The sequence below is a fragment of the Mustela lutreola genome, chromosome 1 (genome assembly GCF_030435805.1).
Source record: "Mustela lutreola isolate mMusLut2 chromosome 1, mMusLut2.pri, whole genome shotgun sequence".
Classification (NCBI taxonomy): Eukaryota; Metazoa; Chordata; class Mammalia; order Carnivora; family Mustelidae; genus Mustela; species Mustela lutreola.
The window spans coordinates 54,559,142-54,565,848 of record NC_081290.1 but is presented as its reverse complement, the minus strand read 5'-3'; the positions used below and the strand labels follow the sequence as shown (position 1 = coordinate 54,565,848).

The window sequence follows — 6,707 nt, the reverse complement described above, 5'->3', positions numbered from 1 at the left end:
TGCCTAGAATGCCATATTCTGCCATTCCGCTCATTGCCAAGGGAAGGAATTAATCTATAACAATAATGATTATTTTAATGCACTGATGTTCTTTCTTTCTAGTTTGCTTTCTTTGTCTGTGTCTTCCTTTCTTTGTTCATTCTTGTCTGTTTCTTTCACTGTTGAGCCCTTACATTCAGACGGGCATGAGGAATACAAAACAAAATCCATCTTTTGGTTTAAATGGGGAACTGAACTGTAAACAAGTAACTGATCCACATGCAAGATGCCCTGTAATAAAGTTGTATACAGAAGGAAAGAAAAATGGGAGAGGTTAGCTCTCTGTATTGCTGCAGGTGGTCATGGAACACTTGGGAGAGGCACTTTGCAAGGACCAAATTGTTCCTTCTTTCCTTTTTGGAGTTTAATACTTTTTGGAATTTAATACTTCACATCTGTGATCACACCCCAGTTTCTACTCTGTATTCTTCACACACTTTATTTCTTCTGCTGGAAATCTTCTCTTCCTCTTTACCATGCCACCAACTGTGGGTCCTTTCTCAAGGAGGCCTTCTTTACATCCAAGAGTAGGCTGGATTCCCTTCCTAGATGCATTTTTAGCACTTGATGTGTTTCTTACTGTAATATGTGTCATATTTGACTTACTAGTAAGGTGTTTTCTCTGCTAGCCAACTAGTCCAAACCAATGCTGTCTGGTTTACTGCCTTATCTCCAGTAACTGGCTTAGTTTAGTGAATGGGATGGAACTGAATTGCTAAAGATCTGTTATGGGTATGAGATACTAGGCATGGAAGTAGGAAGAGGGTTTGATGCACTTTGCAGAAATTGCATCAATTCACTTTCTGTCTCCTTGAACAAGATACCCAAGTTGCTACCGCAAGTTGATCCCTGAAGTTGGAAAAAAAGAAAACAAGAGAAATCCAATTTGGGTCTCCAGGGAGCTTAGCAGTATTCTGTATTGTTGAGAACTCTCTGATAGCTAGAAAATTCCACTCCTGAGCAGCTGGCCTTGCTTATGGCTCATGATGCAGGCAGTGTTTGGTGATAACATTTCCTGGCATTGACATGTATCTGCTACGTGTATGGCTCAGGGACCTTGTCTTATTCATAGGAGTACAACCTCTAGTAGGGCAGCATGGCCTGCAAATCCCATTAATCCTGGCTTGCAAGGTGGTGGGCGGTGGTGCAGAAGGCTGTGTGCTCTCCTGGTGCCGTGCATGCCTGTTCTGGGGCCCTGCCTCCTCTGCTGCTGTCCTTTTGTCTTGTTGTGGAGAGGTGGCTGCTGTTCTCTGTTCTAGGTGGATGAAATCATTCAGTTCCTTCTCTTTGTTTGCTGCAAAAAATAAAAATATGAAAATTTTACCTGCTAGAACCAGATGTCCTGCAATATCTATCCAACAATATGAAAAGACTGCTCAGATAAAAAGGAATATTTTGTACACACAAATTCATCTCCATATCGTCGATGATTTTTCAGTCATCATGGCTATGGGGCCATGTGGACTCATGCATAATGAGTCACATGGTGGCGGGGTTTTCTTAAAACCAACTTGCCATCATGTGATGAAAAGCAGTAGTTTACTAATACAACAGGGTGGGCAAACACTGCCTGCTTTTGTATAAGCCCTCAAATTAAGAATAGCTTTTACATTTTTAAATGGTTACCAAAAAAAAAAAAAAAATCAAAGAAGAATGATACTTTTAGAAAGGGAAAATTAGATGAAATTGAAATTAGAGTATCCATTAATAAAGTTTTATTGGAACACAGTTATGCTCATTTGTTGAGGGAGTGGTTAGGGCCACTTTCCTGCTATAAGAGCAGAGTTGAATAGTGTGACAAAGACTAGGCATGGTTGGCAAAACCTAAAATATTTACTGTCTTGCCTTTTGCTGACCCCTGTAATGGAGGGATATGGGTTTTTTGAATTGACTCATTCTGAATATATCAGAGACTTGCTCAAGCGCCCATTTTGTGTTTCCAGTAGACTGAACTTCTGTCCACCCTCTGAGGAAAGATGTGCCACCAGAGATGGCTCTGTTTGGTACCCTTTTCTACCTACCTTCATGTTATGGGGATGGGTGTGATAATCATAAACTAGAGAACAGAACTGAGCAAGCAGGAGCTACATTAAGATTTGGCCGAGATGATAGAACTCTCTGCAGATCTGCTGCCTACATATCTAGTGAGGCCTTCTAGGGTCTTGGTCACTCAAGAAAAATCAAGGAGTTCTCTTTTTCCTTCTCTAAATGTATTCACACCTGTGGGAGAAACTACTAAGCAAAGACACTTGTCTGCATTATCTCAGTGACCCTTAGTAGGTCTTATTGTCTGCCTCTGGTTGCCGGTGCCCTGTTCTTTCCTTTGCAGTACTATATCCATGTACAAAATTATGATTGTTTACTTTATCTTCTAGACTGTGAGTTCCTAGAAGGGAGGGTTTTTCAATTTCCATGTGTTTCGAGCATCTGGAAAGGGCAAGGCACTTAGATTCATGAAAATAGCCAGGGAATCAACAAAGTCTGTCGTGCTTCTCACACAGAGTTACAAGTCTGGAAAGCCCATGGTTATGTGATGGCAAGTACCTGCATCCACAGATTAACTTGGCATAACTTTCTGGGTATTAGTTGTACTTGAAGATTTGTAGTAGAAATCACGATTTCTGTATTTAAACAAGCATGGCTAGATTACAGAGTAAAGACTCAGAATGATTAAAGATGGACCACAGACTTCAAAGAGGTTGAGCTGCTATGGTGATCATTTGGGGGGGTCTGTCTCAGGTCTCTGGAGTGAGGAGAGGGGGGTCAGGGATAAATTCATTCTCTCCTGCAGTTAGAAATCTTTGAGGTGAAATTGTCAGAGAAGGACTAAAGTAACTATGTTTCTGTAAGTCCTCAATGTGGCATTATTATTATTTTGAAAAAAGATTTTTATTTTTAAATAATCTGTACACTCAACATGGGGCTCAAACCATGGCCCTGGGATGAAGAGTCACCTACTCCACTGACTGAGCCAGCTAGGTGCCCCTGAACATGACATTATTAATGATATGAGGCAGGAAGGTGGAAGAGGGAGGCCCTTGAAAGGACATGGCCAGTTCTGCCAGTATTTACAGATGCATTGTATCTTTTATCAGAGATCTTTAGACAGCAGTGTGGACCTTTAGTCCAAGAGATTCTTTAAGAATCTGCTAAAATCTATAGACTCTATGAACTTGCACCATCTACCAACTTGGCTGTAATAGATTTCAACTTCAGCTTAATGGTTATTGTGTCCTTATTGCTGCTAGGGAGGGGGGGTGAATTTTACCAGTCTGGGATTATTCCCTGGGAATGTGACTAAGGCCTTGGTAATATAGGGAAGGGTGAAAAGGGAGTTACTGTTTAGTGGGGCATATGGTCTGAATTGGTATCTAAATGACATTTTCCTCTATTTCTTCTGCTTTTCAGTGACTTTTCCAGTGGGTCACTCCTAACCTGTCCCTCACAGGCAGTCTTTTAGTCCTGTCTTTTCTTCTCTGTGTCTATGCCAATCCTTTTGTTCCTTTTAGGGTGTATTTGCTCCTCCTCAGATGCACTGGGCCACCAGAATCTGGATGGAGCCAGCTACAGTCCATCCCCACTTCCCTGTTAGCTTGGGGGTGGGGGGCATTGGGGACCATGTAACATACACCAAGCTTTTTCACACAATTCCACCATGCCCATGGATCTCAGATTAATAACCCCTGCCCAAGTCTGAGTCTAAAACAGGTCTCTTATTTTCAGAGTGAACAGGGGTAAGGAAGAGGGAATGAGGTGAACCAGGAGATTCTTCCTGTTGTCTGAATTGCTGGGGAAGAGAAAGGTGGGGAGAGAGGTGATTGGGCCCCAGTGTGTACAGCCGCACTGGCAGCAGGCAGCAGCTAGCATCCAATCGTAGCCACATGCCTATTGTACTGTATAATTCTGTAGCTCTTTTGGCAGTGCTTACAGGCATGCTCTCTCTGAGTGCTATTGATTTCTTGGGGAAAGGAGATCAAAAACAAGTGTTATACTTCGTGTCGTGTGTTTTCTGGGGGAAGTAAATAGATTAGCCAAATTGGACAGACAAGATCAGGGCAAGGAGAGAAGAGGCTCCCTGGAACTGCCTTCCCTGAAATGGAATCTCTTAAAATGATCCACAGGGGAAATAAAATGATTAGGCAGGGCAGGAATTTATCCTGTATTCAGATTGAGTGTCGCATTTTGTTTCTGTCTCAGCTTCATGTCCTGGGACTCAAACCACCCTGCTTTCCATCGCATTGCTGTTTGATACCAGCAGCTCCGCTTGCCTTTATCTTGACCATGTCCGTCCCCCATGATGCCGGGGCTAACTGTCACTAAGTTTCTGGATACTGCTGTACAATAGCACCAGGTGATAAAACTTTTTGTGATGATGTAAATGTTTAAACAGGTCTCTGCCATTAAATACAGTAGCCCGCTGGCCTTGTGGAGCTTTTCAGCACTTGAAAGGTGGCCAGTATGACTGTGAGACTGAATATTTAATTATAGTTAATTTAAATGTAGCTTTGTAGCTTTTTTTTTTTTTTTTTTAAGAATGCTTTTCCATTTTGTTTATTTTTGTGGAAGAGCAGCTTAAGACCACTCAGTGGTTGTTCCTACCCATTCAGTGGCCTGAGCAGTGACCACATACTCCAGTCTTCAGCAGGGAAGGTACCAGCATGCCTTCAGTCTAGTCTGTAACTTCAGGTAGAGTAGCAGTGAACTCAGGAGCTGGAGCTGGAGCATTCCACTCACCCTGAAATTCCTCCTTGGTCAGGGCCTAGTTATCAGCAGCCTGCTCTTCCTTTTTGATCTCCTCAGGGTCTCTGTGGAAATAGAAATCAGGCTTGACCTCCCATGGGTCTCCATGGGAAATGGTGCCACACATGCACAGAACTTCCTAGGCCAACATCCACCACATCAGACCCACCGAGTGAGCTCCTTTGTTATTGCAAGAGATGGTGATGTCCACAGAGTTCAGAGGAGCATCCTCATTAACACAGAGCAGTGGTAGGCAGGTTAGCCTGTCTCTGTGAGAAGCTGGTGATCAGCCCTCGTATCAGTAACCACCAGAAGTCTCGACTCTCAGAAGGCTGCCTGGATCTGGTTAGTGAAGGTTCTAAGAGTAAAGAGGCCAGCAATAGGAATGGCTCCAGTAGCAGCAGCAAACTTCAGTACAGCTTGCTGGCCAGTATTCCCAGATGGTATGACATTGACATCAGCTGGGTTTGCAATGGCAACAAAGGCATGAGCTGCCAGAAGAACCTTCTCCAAGGTTCTTTTCAGATTTATGATGTAGATACCATCCCTTTTCCTTTTGCAGATGTACTGTTCCATTTGGAAGTCAAGGTTGGTGCCACCTAAGTGGGTTACTGCTGCAAGGAATTTGAGGACCATACTCTTCCTTCATTTGTAGGACATGAAGGGCTCCGAATATTGTGAAAGTTTCCTTTGAGTTACAGTGGGAATACAAAACAACACCATATGGACTCCTTCCTATGTAGTGCGGGAAGGCCATATGTAGCTATTTGCTATGTTCTCATGCATTGAAGTTTTAGATTCTTGCAGTCCCAGAAGTGTGAACCAGCAGCATCCACATCACCTGGGATTGGGAGATTGTTTTAGAAATGTGGTTTCTTGGGCCTCACTTCAGATCTACTGAACCAGAATGTACATTTTAACAATATCTCCAGATATTACATGTATATTAAAGTTTGAGAAGCAGGTCTGGAAACGAGTAAGTCTCAGGAAGAGATGTGGTATCAATTAGAGTCAGCTGAGTTATGCTGTAGTAACAAACAAGCCCCAAGTCCAGTGACTTAAACAAATTTTGTTTCTCATTAATGCTTCTTGTCCCTGGTAAACCAGAGGGGGCTTTGTTCCACATCATTCTTACTCCAGGTTCCAGGCTAATTGGCCAGTGCTCTCTGCATCATTTGTCATTGGTGTTACGTAAGGGAGAACAGACAATGTGGTGAAACCTGTAATTTCTACTCACATTTCATTGGCCAAAGCATGTCGTGTGACTGCACTTAACTCAAAGGGGACAAGGAAGAGAAAGCTTATCAAATGCCCAGAAGGGAGAGAAACAGAAGATTTTGTGAACATACATGGTGAACAGCGCTCATGACTGCTGCACATAGCATAATTGTAGCCTTTTGTTTGTTTGTTTTTAAGCAGCCAGTTCTGAAGATCAACATTTCAATCCTGGAATTTCCATAGCTTTCTAATTGGTCTCTCTGTTGTCCTTTCTTTTTTTAAATCACTACCATATTAATCCTCTTAAGGCATTGTTCTGAATATTTCATTTCTCTGCTCAGAACCCTTCAATGACACCTCATTGTCCACCAAGTTAAGTAAACTCCTTTTAGCATGATGTAGTGGAAAGAATGCTACTAATTTATGTGTGACCTTGGACAGTGTTGCCTAAATTCTCTGAATCACAGTGTTATCATCATTTAATTTGGAGATAAAAATACCCACCATCAACGGCTGCTATGAATCTTAAGTAAAATAATGTGTCTAAAGTGCATAGTGTATTAGACATTTAATAAATAAGAGCATAGTCCCTGTCATGAGCTCCTAGAGCACACCATGTATATCTGTATCATGATATTTATCCAAAACATATTGAGATGACCTATTGCATATCTGTTTCTCCTAGTAGACTTGAATTCCTTAAGGAATCT

The 6,707-nt window shown here is 42.2% G+C and overlaps 1 pseudogene; it reads right to left on the bottom strand.

The window, feature by feature from the left end:
* Positions 1-4,642: 4,642 nt before the first annotated feature.
* Positions 4,643-5,536, bottom strand: LOC131811577 (small ribosomal subunit protein uS2-like; annotated as a pseudogene).
* Between the last annotated feature and the right edge of the window lie 1,171 nt (positions 5,537-6,707).